A 14,139-nucleotide genomic window follows, 5' to 3' on the forward strand; every position below is an offset into this window, starting at 1 on the left:
TCACAAAACTGCAGTCCTCGGCTGGAATTGACTGAGCTGGCGATGTATTTCATGTATTTCTACCTTAGCCCTGGTTATAGGGCGCTAACTTACTGGATACAGTAAAACCTGTGAAGTTGACCACCTTTGTAAGTTGTTCACCTGTCTAAGTTGACCGCTTTTTTCAGGCACAGAGTTAGCCCTTATCATATAAATCAACCTCTGTAAGTTGACCACTGAAGTAGTGCACCGCAAGTGGTCAACTTACACAGGTTTCACTGTAGTATGAGTATTTAACATTGATTTTACACGCCAATTCAATTTTCGATATCTTCAACTCACCATAAGTGTGGGAAGTATTTTTCAGCTTCTGGTATATCTTCATGTCGTTAAAATAATTTTCATTATATTCTAAGCAAATTTCAAAAGCACTGAAAAGAAACCAGTTACTGAATATGTCTTGTTGATGTCAAAAGTTATATTAGAACCTGAGATGAGTCAGGTAAAACTGGAGGAACTTCTGGTAAAAAAGGAAAACCTCCCCCCCCCCCCCCCATTTTTTCCGAAGGTGTTCATTTTTACTCGGGAAAAATCGAAAATCTTTAAATTTTCAGTACAAAATTATGCATTTATAAATTTATAATACTTATAGTCCAATGTTTTATTTGTTTAAATGTTTTTTTTTATATTCAGTATAAAATCACGTGAAAACACTAATTTTTATAGTGCAAGCTGAAAGATGATTTAATTTCCTCCATACCTAAGTATTATTTGGTACATTTCTTACTAACACTGTAAATATATATACAAAACAGAATTCGTATATCAATAATATCAATGAGTAGAAATGTTTAAGTGAAAATTTTTATATATTTTCATTTGATATGTGTAGGAGAAATGCATTACAAGAAAAAAAAACCTGAAACTTTTGAGGGGAAAATATTTTTTATCGGAGAAGTTTATTTCCTCTCGGGAAAAATTTAAAGTTTTTGAAAATTTTTGCACAAAATATTGTATTCAGAATTTTTTAACATTTAAATTCCAATGTTTTCTTTTCTTTTTTAAATAATTTTTTTATGATCAATACCTCACACGAAAACACTAACTTATGGAAGCTATGAGATAACTTAAATTCGTTTTCCACCAAAGTATTTAATGCTATTTTTCTCTCATAAAACTCTAAAAGTATACAGGACAGAATTACATCAATAACATCAATTAGTGGAGATATTTTGGTTTAGCAATTTATAAAAAGCATACCGTTCTCAACGTTTACTGCAAAATAAAAGTGGATTAATTTCGATAACTTTCGGTATTTTGAACTTTGATATCAAAGACTGCCTGTTAGAAAACAGAAAGGCTGTTTTAGCAGTAAAAGAATTTTGCATATTTCTAAGAAGGAAATATAAATTAGAGAGCATATATTTTTTAATACTAAGCACTCTTTAAGTTCTATAAGAAAATTCTATAGGTAAAAATAATTTTCCATTTTTTGAAATTTTTCATGAAAAGAGAGGAAATAAGTGTTTTTTTCGTCGGTTTCAAAGAACCCAGAAATGTTACATCTTTAATCAAAACAAATGTTTAGGTTAACCAGCGTACAAACCTATTTCTTTTCCTTATTCGTCCTTTTAATACATTAAAAGTTATCTATTTTATTGATTATTTATACACTAGAAAATCGCCCGTCAAGGTCTGACATGTGAAAATTGCTACTACGTTTGAACGAAGCAATTGTCTGTTTGGTGATATTTTGATAGTTGAAACTTTCCAGTGGATAACCCTAAACTCCAGTAGATAGCGTTCATGGTTGACCACTTACCAGTAAAACAGATAAGTTACCGGATCCAGTTTAGTCTTGTAAAAATAAAGCGATTCTCTCCATGTCAAACTCTGTCAGAAAATATTATCAAATTATCATGACAGCACGAGTTTCATTGTTGGTGTCGTCAAAGCATTACTCGATCAGTGAATTATCTATTATGAGGATGACAAAGTGCAATTTAAAAATGCACACCCATCATGTGTCAAAATATTCTTAATCAGTGAAACTTTATGAAGTTTCATGACTTTTAAGATAAAAAAAGTGAAAGTCTTTCATGTCTTGAAAAATATTTTTGTATTTAACGTTTAGGAACATTTTAGAAACTTTTCCTCCATTACAAAAGAAAACAAGTTTGTTGCAAACTGAAGCAAAAAAGTTTTATACAGATTAATTTTCCCAATATTGGACATTTTAAAGTGATTTATTGATTAACTTTCTAAATATCGCCAATAGTGTCCACAATGAAACCTGATTAAAAATTTAAAAAGTAAACCTTCAAATTTGTCGCAAGTTGGCGAAAAAACTTGGCGACCAAAAGCTTGGCGGTATATCGCTAAGTGTTTGCCAAATTATAACACCACTTGAGTTTGCATTGAAATTAACTATGATTTCCCCTAAAAAAGGTATAAAAGACCCCCTTTGAAACATCTGAATGCAGCCAAAAGGGGAGGAGCACACTATGAGTCTACGGACCAAATTTCAACTTTCTAGGACATACCACCACCCTTTCTAGGACCCATTTTGAGCTATGCGAGATATATACGCGCATACACGCATACGTTCATACATACGGACGTCACGAGAAAACTCGTTGAAATTGATTCGGAGATCGTCAAAATGGATATTTCAAGTGTCTATGTCTATACGTTCTTAGGCATATATCCACGTGTGGTCGAGTTGAAAAAAAAAACTCAATATTCTTTCGGGGGCGAACAAAATGGAAATTAAGGGAAATTAAATTTTTGGGTGAAAATTGTTTCGTGAATACAATACTTCCTTTACTTCGTAAAAGGAAGTAATAGCTTAACAGTTGTTTTAGTTTGACGTAGGCGCTGGTTTCTACGCGCCCCCTCTAAATCTCTAGAAATACACTTCAACCTTGAAATATCAATCTTGATTGGCTACATTTCCTAACAGACTGGAATCATCTCGACTTTTCCATTCATAATCATCCCCATTCTTTTCCGGGCAAAGGAAAAAAAAACAAGAATCGAAACGCTCATCCACCTCGCGTCCTTCACAAGTTTGTTCGAAACCACACCCCTGACACGATTCGGAAAGGAATCGGCGAGTCAGCAGAAGACAATCGGGTCCGGGGAAAATGAAAAAAGCATTCTTCGCCAGGGAGGGGTTTGTGTTCGATGCTCGGGGAAATACCTCAAAACAGAAGCTGGTTGTCTTCAAGAATCCACGCACCTCTGACCATGAGTTTCGGTATAAAAGCTGAGCGCTTCAGTCCAAACGCATATTTGCAGTCTACCTTCCGACGAGCAAACACGTTAAGAAATGGCAAAATTTGTGAGTATAAAATTGTTTTATTCCATCATTATCTAATTTTATCGCTATCATAATATGCCTATTTATTAAAAGAAATTATCAAATATTTCTAATGAGCGGATTAATTAAGCGGAAATAAATTCATGACACTTCATTTATAAATTTAACAAATAATAATAATAAGAGAAAGAAATTATAATAATAAATACCGAATAAAGAAAGAATAATAATAATAAATATCATCGAAAATATTTATTTTTTAATTTGCTATCTACATTTCATGTACATAAAATGTGTTATGTATATTTAATGTCTTTTACAATCAACATAACAAATCTTTATATTTTTACCCTGACGTACAGATTTATAGAAATTTGTATTATCTACGTTTAGAAATTTTTTTTTTTTTTTGACAAAAAACTTCAACTTACCTTTTTCTTTATTAGTTTTTATAACATGATATTAAACTTCTGGTGACACCATGAAATTTCTTCTGGACAAAAATTCCAATCTCTTCACATTCAGGGACTGAAGTTTTGTCCTTGGTATGTACTCATCAGTGTGAAATAGTGAATAGCCGAGCTGGAGGCAGATGTCTGTCATTTAAACACTTTATAGTTTAGAACAAAACTTGACTTTAGTTTCTTTACTTTTTTGTTATACAAAATAAGGATTTAAACAATGTAACATCTTTGCAATTTTGGATTGTAATTCATTATTTTTAAATCAAACCTGTTTTTAATTCGTATCATTAAAAAATGGATGATACTGCCAATAATGAAAAACAAATTTTGTAACGGAAATTTAAACATAACAGGACAAATGTGTAACCAAGCAATAAATTATTTTCAAAAATATTCATCACAGTTATATAAATGATATCACACAACTATCTTGAATTAAAATCTGAATTTCTTTAAAATTTTTAATATGCGTTCATGTGTTATTAACAAATGTTCACATCAGCATTTACGAGTTAACGTGCTGTAATCATTATTTTTATACAACAAAAACAGCTTTGCTTTCATATGTGATTTGGATGTAGTATCTACACGTAATATTCTAATGAAAATAATATTTACGCTTAGGATATTGAATAAATTAAGGGCTTATAAGACATAAGTGGAAAATTTTCATTAACGAGCAATATCATGACTCTAAACTGCTTTATGGCGTTAACTGATCGGGGTTAGCTTAAATGTTATTGACTCTATAACTTAATTTTTTTTTCAAACCTGTAGTATAACATTCTTTCAAACTTGTAAAAAACTTCCTTTCATCCACTCAAACCTATAACTTTTTTTCAAACCTGTAATATAGCTTCTCTTCAGACCTGTAATATAGCTTCCTTTCAAACCCGTAATATAACTTCCTTTCAAACCTGTAATCTAAGTTCATTTCAGACTTGCAATATAACTTTCCTCTAAACTTGTAACATAACTTCCTTTCAAACCTACAATATAACTTCTTTTTAAATCTTTAGTATGATTTTCTTTCAAGAAATCTTAAAGTTATTACAGTCGTTAAGGAAAAATTTCAACCATGCCTGCTAACTTTGCGCCATTTCATATTTTTTAATATATACTTATTTGTTTAAAAAAAAAAACTCTAGAAGGTTCAGTGCTGCATTGTCCTGGTAGTGGTATGAAATAAGTTTTCTACTCTTTATTTTGTTAATAATAAAAAAAAGTTTGGAATACTGTGCACAACTTATTAAATCATTCATTAAGTTTTAAGTTACCGTTTGGACGTTATTTTTGAAGTTGTTGAAACTTCGAAAGTTCTTCCTATATTATAATATTATGTGCGTTATTTTTCTAAATTATAGTAATTCTGACAAAAAGGGAGCTTTTAAGCATTTAGAAATTCAACCCTCAATTTTTTATATAACTCAAAGTTACCCTAAATGGTAGGATGGCGTTAAAACATACTTTAATTTCTTATTCGATTTTTTTTTAATTGAAAAAAAAAATGAAAGTGAGTTGTTGAAACAGACTCTAATTCAAAGGAGTTTACTAATTATTGGTTTTTCTTCAGTTTTAAACTAACGAATACGAAAAAAAAAAGGAAACAAGGAAACAAAATTTGCAAAATTGTGGCCGTAAGATTACCCTGAATGACAGCACTTGTACATTTTTTGCTGCTCTACACCAATTGTATCTAAAATACCAATTATGTAACAACCAGTATGTAATGAAATGCAAAAATCTTCTAAGGTGAAGTTGGTCACAATTTGAACAAACGTTCCATGCTCGTTGATCTTTAATAGCACACCTTTTCATTAAATGCTATACTCGACTTCGTTGATTTCTTTTACGAACTTTCTTTTCTTCACTGCTTCGAGGAAATCAAACTGAAACCAAATAAAATATTTCTGCAGGGTAGAAACTAGTCTATCATTCTTTAAGCGCAATTCTAAGCTCATATTAAATTTGACAACTATTACTTGCTTGATTTTTTGAGCAATCACGAATTGCTTATGTTTTTCACTTGTGACCGTTGAATGACGTCCTTCCTTTGTTTTAATTTTATATGCTTATTATTCAAGTGTCCATATGCCTGGGAGTCAAATTATTTATAAACGACCTTCTCGACTTTACGCAATCCTTTTTACGCAAAAACAATATCTAGCACACAACATCGAGCAACTAACACATAACATCCAGCATCCAGCCACTAGAATTCATTTGAATTTTTACGTCTTGAATTCAAATTATTGATACGACAAAAGCTCTCAGTAGAAACAAGAAACTCAAGGAGTAGGGTCCGTCTTATCGCAATTCGTGATTGCGAAATGCATAATTTGAATTCAAAATCTCAAAATTATTTATTATTATTATTATTTATTATTCGTTATGTACTGATATTCCTTCCATTGTTTTTTTCCAGGTTATGATCGCTCTTTTTGCTGCCTTCGTGGCCATCTGCTCTGCTGCCAGCTACGGTGGCGTGAAAGATTTGGCCGGTAACTACTACGACTTCTCCACAGGACAGTACTCCAGCGCCCTCACCGGCAAGGTCTACAACACTGCTCCCGTCGTGCTGCCGTACAGTGCACCCCTTGTGGCACCAGTTGCTCCCTATTATTATGGAGCCTACCCATATGGAGCCTATCCCTATGCTCCATACGCTGTCGCCCCATTCCTTAAGAAATAGGTAAGCCTTATTTTCATTCGAATAACCTGTTGAGTATTTGAAATCGTTTTCAAAAAATTGTCAAAAGGCTGTTAAGCTTTTTGACAATCTTTTCGGATTGATCAATCTCTGATGCACCTTTCTTGAAAGATGCGTATTGGATGCTCCCTGTTGAGGGTCATAAAACGTCCTGGTGTTTCTGGACTCGTATCGGGTCGACGCAATTAATTTTTTTTAAAGGTCACCCATATGCATGCCCTGATTAACGTGCGATCCAATAGGTCCGTGGACCTGGGCATCCAAAATTTAGGGACACCGAAACAGAGTAATTTTCATTCTTTCTTCCCCCTTTTTGAAACCACTACCTTGAAAAAGGTGCAGATTTTCTTGTGGAAGGGACACCAAAGTTTGCTAGTACCTGGATAGTTTTTTGGCTTGATCGAGCCCCGCTCACCCGACCCTGTGTACAAGTTAGAAGAATAATGTTGTAAGTTAACAATTTTATAATTTGAGCTAAGCCTGATTTGTGTTACTCTTTAGTTACTCTGTTATGTGCACCAATTGAGTAAGAAAATACAAAAATATATTGGCGAGCTACGAGCGAGCGAAAATTAACCACTAGCCTTAAATGCTGTTCAAACGAGAATTAAACTAGTGTAAAAGTGTTTCAAAGCCGCTAATTCAACCAGTCAGATTTTTTTTTTTTTTTTGCTTTATTTCAATTTGTAAGAGACTTTGAATGTATTCCACTTTCTTTCAGCAAACCCATTGTAAATGTTTAATGATAGTGGTGTAAATCATTTAAACTCACTTTAAAGCAAGTTACAAGTAACTTCTGATTGTAAGATAATTCATAAGGGGAAATCTTTAAATATGAATCCTGCTCTTAAAATTATAATTTACGCATTTTTTTTTTTTTTTTTTTGGAGCGCCGCCTTTTTTTTTAAAAATACAATTTTTATTTGCTCGAAACTACGTTAGAATCACTTACACATCAGTCATTCAAACCCATAGTCCTAGTACAACTAGATACACGACTCCGTAGCAGCAGCCACTGGCGGCCGCCATTGAACGAGCAAAATTTGAGTTGAACGGGGGAAAAAGTAGCCCATCTCCAAGATGAAACTGCAACTACAGTCGGACCTCCATATATCGAAGTAGCAAATTGCCGGAAAAAAATTCGATACATAGAAATTTCGATATATAGAAACAATCTGTTTTTATCATAAAAATCTCCTAAAACATTAAAATTAAAGCTCATTTTCGTGTATGAAACCCAATTTCTAATTTATACGAGCATCAGATTAAAAGTTAAGAATTGAAAAATTAACAGAAATTACACTTTTGCGTCTTCACACATCTTCATTTTTCATCAATTCAACTTGATCCGCAATATTAGGGTATTTTCGTTTTGACAATGTGATCGAGAGAAAAAGAAAAAAATCACAATCTACATAAGCTGAATGATTTTTACTGAAGTTAAAAGACTAAAAATGATAATCAACAGACAAAAGGGATAACTTGAAACTGATTTTACAGTGTTACTGGTAATGAGATTTGAAATGAACTTGACGGAATTTAAGAACTCCAGAACGGAACAGCGACATATCTACACACCTCTCAGCCCCAGATTCCATATGAGTTTCATAGCAACCTTTAGTGAACATAATATTCTCCCCTAACCTTCATTTTTCATGAGACAAACAGTCTAAAGTGGAAAAAAAAATCTACGATTGTCTCGAGAAAAATTTCGATATATAGAGATTTTTTTGATGTATAGAAACAATTTTTCTATGTAATGAACATGGAAACGTGCTGGAATTTCGATATAAAGAAAATTTCGATATGTGGAAGTTCGATATATGGAGGTCCGACTGTACTAATATCCAGTGTGTGCAACGCTGATTGCATCGTCGTCAAAAAGTTGTTTGCGCGCATGCGCTTTTGGGACGCTTGCTTATCTAATCAGTTGCCCATGGAATCGGTTTCTCGTCGTGTATTTAGTTCAAATTTATAAACGAACTACAACACATATAATTACAATTTTCCAAGATTTTTTACATCGTCAAAATGAATAAATGTTCCAATTGTTCAAAACATACAACTTTTAATAAAAAGTTGCCGCCAGGGCAACTAGATTAACCGCCATCGCGGGGTTGGTGTGTACTAGGGATGCAGCGTTAATGGGCAGTAATCGGTAATCGACCGTTTTTGCCGATTCTTCATAACCGTCTAAAAATTTTCGAATAACCGGCGGAAGAATTATTTTTAAAATACTATTTCTTTGAAGTATTCCTTCAGCAAAAAATGAGAGGAATAAATTTATTAACAAAGAATAAATGTAATTTTCTGCAGCATAAGTATAATAAGTAGTATCGAAGTATACTTATTAAAAACCAAAAAAAAAAAAATAATAATAATAATAATAATTCAAAAAACCGAATGAAATATCAAAAAATAATCTGCACAGCTATTTTATAGCAGAACAAGTTTACTACATTTTTCTTTCCGATGCATTTGATCCATAAACACATGGTTTTTTACTTATTACAGCGATAGTACATGTAACAAGAAAATAAAAACCGAATTCACTTTGAAAAGTTTTATTTTTGCTACTTTGATCAGATGGCGCTTCGCATTTCGATTTCACGCAAGATCACGGCAGTTAAAGTTGTCTTTCGCGCGTGGAAATGTCCTGCCATCGGTTCCCATAGCTTATTCTTGCATATTGAAAGAATCTTACGAAAATATGAAGATATTGCTTCATGAAATTGACTACTCGCATCAGAATTGGAGCATATGGGCAGTTTTTAAAGTAATTTTTATTTTCATTGGTCTGCAACTCGATTTTAAAAATACTGCTATTCTCTGCGAGTGGAACAGTAGAGTAAAACATGAACATCATATCAAAATAAATCGCTAGAGCGCAAACAAATATTGCAGGTGAAAAAAAAATTCCAAAACGTTTCTCTAATCTCACACACAATTTTAAACAAGCTGATGTGTGCATCACATGACTTCCTTTTACTCCAATTTAATGTCATTTTCTCATTATTGGCAGTTTTAATATGATTCAAGAGTTTACTCTCTAAATATCACCAACAGTGGGCAAATTGAAACCAGATTAAAAAAAAAAAAAAAAATTTAAAAATCGCCAAATTGTTCGCCAAGTTGCCGGAAAAACTTGGCGAACAAAAGACTGGCGATATATCGCCGAGTGCGCCAAATTATAACACCACGTGAGTTTACATCGAAATTAACAATGATTTCCCCCCAAAAAGGGGCAAAAGACTCCATTTTTAGCATACGAATGATACCAAAATTGAAGGTGCACAACTAGACCCCACTAGGAGTTTACGTACCAAATTTCAACTTTCTAGAACATTCCGCTCTTGAGTTATGCGACATACATACACAGATACGCACATACATACGTACATACAGACGTCGCAAGAAAACTCGTTGTAATTAACTCGTGGATCGTCAAAATGGATATTTCGGATGTTTGTACGTTCTTAGGCCCATATCCACGTGTGGTCGGGTTGGAAAAAAAAAAAAAACTCAACATTCATTTGGGGGTGAGCAAAATGGAAATTAAGGCCGATTTTTGGGTAAAAAATTTTTTGCGAATACAATACTTCCTTTTTTGTAAAAGGAAGTAAAAAAGAAAAAAAAAATATCCCACCTTTACACATATAGTTGGATTTTATGAAGAAGTGGGCAATGGGAGTGAATTTCAATATTTGTAGGTACAGTTTCCCATCGCAAAAATTCAGGGAAGTATTTTCATTAACCCACAAATGAGAAAGGTTATGAAGGAACATAATTTTGAAGCTAGTTTCAGTGATTTAGGAAAAACAGCATTGAATTGATTTTTAAAATGTCGTGACACAATTCTTAGGAAATAATAGAAATCACTACAATGAAAAATTAATTAAAAACAACTTAAAACGTTACAAAAAATTACGATGTTTAATGTCATTAAAAAATTAATTTTTGGCATCTCAGTTAATTTTTTTTCCCTGAAAGTATGGGAGCTGTGAGCGACGAGCATGGGAATCGCTTCCACCAGGATATTTGTTTAATTGTAGAGCGATATCAAGAATGGTTTACTAATATGCGTGGGATTACTGTTGGAATCTTATTAGAGAAGTTTGTGATAGTGCCAATAATAGAGACTCCGCAGTTAAGGCAATGGGGTAGTTTCCTTCAGTCAAAAGTACTACTTGTAGTCATTGAAATGGATAGAATGAGCAAAAAAAAATAGCCTGGACCCAGAAAATACTCTCATTTTCCCAACAGTTTTTTTTAATTATTTTTTTAAAATGTCCAATTTTTCAAACAAGGCGTGGTCTTGATGACGTCACAAATGATACACTTGCCACATATTTCTACTACGTTTCCACGTTATGATAATCAAGCAGCGAATTAAATATTGCGCTCTACGCTTGCTATCAACCATATCGTTGCCAATACACGTGAGTAAAGATGCGAATTAAATATTTTGCACTGTGAATGGCAACACTGAATGGCATTTCATCATTTGTGATGTCATCGGCAGAAGCCGTAAACAATAAAAGCGCTCCGATTTAAGTAATTTTTTAAAGATATTAAATGTAAACAAATTTATCAAAAAATGGTCAGATCCTATGTTTTGAAGCATACTCTTTCAGAAAAAAATTCTTTTAAAATTGAGGAAACGACCCCATCATTATTCAAAACTAAATTTTTATTCATATTGCAGGATAATTGAATCTAGCTAACAGTAAATTAGTTTAGTATTTTTAAAAACTTCTTTTTCTTCATGCCTTATTATGAGCGAACAGCAAAAGCTGCAGAAATTAACTCTTTCAATTTGGTGTAGTAAATTCGTTTCCCCTTTTCTGATCTCTTAAAATTGGAATTTTGTTCTTGTTTTAGTCATTTACTATTCTGGACGTAACTGTTGCACATGTTGCTCGTTTGGAAAAAGAGTGCCACAACACGAAGTTTTTAGTTTTCTTTTTTTTTTTTTTTTTCGCTTAAAGGCCTTCAAATGACGTTATCTTCCTTGGGAAAGAAAATGACAGGTTTTTTGTTCGAATACTTACCACTGGGGAGCACAGCAAACTTTTTTTTTAATGCAAATTGCCTGAAGAGTTCAACTTCAAACGCGTCTCCTGTAAAAAAAAAAAAAAAAATTCTACGTATTATGGCACTCTTCTTCCAAATGAGCGATATGTGTGGATAGAAATCAAACCGTTGACATTAAGTCTTTCTTTTTCTTTTTAAGAAATATTTATCTCCTAAAATACGTTTAAGTTCAAAATTACATAATCACCAAAATTGAATCAGAAATGCTAAAAAAAGAAATCACTCAGCTCAATTTACGCGCATGAGCAATGGGGTCGTTTCCCAAATATTAAAAGTGTTTTTTTTTTTTTTTTCTGAAAGAGCATGCTTAAAAACATAGGATTGGACCATTTTTTTTTGAATAATTTAACTAAGTTTAGTATTTTAAAAAAATTATTCTAATCGGTGCGTTTTCATTGTTTACGCTACTGCCGACGACATCACAAATGATGAAATGCCATTCACGGATCATAATTCGCTGCTTGATTATCATTACGTGGAACCGCCAGTGGAGATGCGCAAAAGAACATCATTTGTGACGTCATAAAGACCACGCCTTGTTTTCAAAATCGGACACTTTAAAAAATTAATTAAAAATTCAGCGTTGGAAAAATAAAAGTTTTTTCTCGCTCCATGGTTTTTTTTTTTTTTTTTTTTTGCTTATTCTATCAATTTTAGTGACTAAAAGTAGTACTTTCAACTGAAGGAAACAACCCCATTCCTTTAGAATTCTTGGTATAAATTCTTACGTCTGCATTGACAATGTTTTTAACCAATTTTCCTTTTTCTTTCCAGATGATGCCATATGATGAATTTCTATGAAGACGCCCACAAGTCACTATTTAAGATCATCGAGCCAAACGTTTTTTTACATTTCTGAAAAAAAAAGCAAAATTTTGAAAGCCAAAATATCTTGTTTTGCCATATGCTGAGAGCTTGTACAGAAAAAGAATAAATGAATATTTTGGTGTACATTTCCTTGCTTTGTTTTCATGCACAATTTTAGTTCTTCATGTTTCCGGAAGAGTAGGGAAATGTGGGGCAAAGTGAGATGGTTAAGATGACTGAGTCTTTTCAAAGTGAACAAATTGGAAATTTGTTTTGAAAATTACAGTACATAAAGAAAGAACATTGTATCCACTATAATATTAAAATCTGTTCGCGTCCGTCTGTCTGTCTGTCTGAAGATCGATCTTCTCGAGAACCACTGCGAATCGGGAGTCAAACGAGATACCGATCAATTCGAAATTTTCCAAAGAAAACAATAGGACCAATCTCATAATTGTACGACTTTAATTAGCGGAGATATTAATTAAAACGTTAATTAACATAACGCTATTCAGGAATTTTTATTTCTTTCCTGTTGCCATTTTGCATATGGGTGAGCAAATAAAATTCTAATAATTGTGTCAAAAGAGATTTTTTTGGCTGCTGTCCAAATCTTAAAACAACGTTTCCATCTAGAATTTCATTTTTAATTAGTTTAAAATTGGTTGCTCTATTCGGACATTTATCGTCTGTCCTTTCTTATTTTTTCACATTCAACGTTCTTAACTCTTTTCAGCATATGAAAAATGTTTCTTTAGTAATGTTTATTCGCAACTCCAACGAACTATAGGGGGCACTGAAGTCACTGTCTAACGGCGGACTTAAAAACCAAAACAAACGCACATGGTAACGAAGAAAATGCTAAAAGTGTTGTGATTTTTGTTCGTACGTATGATTTTTTCGCTTTATTCATTTGAAAAGATTTTTCAAAGTGTTTTGGTTATTCTGACCCATATAGAAAGAGAATAGAAACCAAAAAGTATTACGAAAGTAAACAATTAATGCAGAACACACAGTAAGTTGTTCTGAAGCAGCCATTTTCACGATGTTGAATTCGGAATTCATAAATTTTTGGTTCGCTTCGAACGGCATTTTCATTTTGTACCGTTTTTTCTATACATTAGTACATATTAAGTTCAGTTTCGTGACATTTCCGGCATTTGTTGACATTTTTGTCACATAGTGCACATACGTGGCAGACTGTCAAGAGTAACGTTTAACACTAGATAATTTATTTCTATGACTGTATGATTGGATATCTAAAGAAATCATACATTTAATTCATTCGTCATGGAAATGATTTACCTGATATGCGAAATCTTGTCAAGATACATTATTCTTTCACACAATTTTAAAACCATAACCTTATAAACCGATTTTTGGCGAACTTTTATTTTTTATTGTTCAAATTCTTAACGTTCTTTCTGGATTTTTCAATCTGTTCTGCGATAAATATTTTCAAGAAAATTTATTTGCATACTGTCTATTTCAGTAGGATACTGTAGTAACAAAGGTTATTTAAATCATTTATGTGGAATTAGGTTAAGGAAAAGTGTCCAGTCAATGTTGTTAAGTTCGTTTTTTTTTCTTCATCGAATTGAAAAACTGATATTTATTCAAATTCACTCAGAACAAAATAAATAAAATGTGTACTCACAGTTTATATATGGTGGTAGTTTTCTTTTCAGTTGATTGACCATTATTTCTTTTTACTTATGGAATTCTGTAATCTTACTATCGTTTTATTCCACTCATGATAAAAA

General features: G+C 32.6%; 1 long non-coding RNA gene across 1 annotated transcript; it reads left to right on the forward strand.

Moving 5' to 3' along the window:
• The first annotated feature begins 3,148 nt into the window (after window positions 1–3,148).
• Window positions 3,149–12,526, forward strand: LOC129225177 (uncharacterized). Its single transcript, XR_008580725.1, has 3 exons — window positions 3,149–3,322; window positions 6,191–6,457; window positions 12,344–12,526. It is a non-coding gene; the product is annotated as an uncharacterized LOC129225177 (long non-coding RNA).
• Window positions 12,527–14,139: the final 1,613 nt, after the last annotated feature.

Source organism: Uloborus diversus, chromosome 1, assembly GCF_026930045.1.
Source record: "Uloborus diversus isolate 005 chromosome 1, Udiv.v.3.1, whole genome shotgun sequence".
Classification (NCBI taxonomy): domain Eukaryota; kingdom Metazoa; phylum Arthropoda; class Arachnida; order Araneae; family Uloboridae; genus Uloborus; species Uloborus diversus.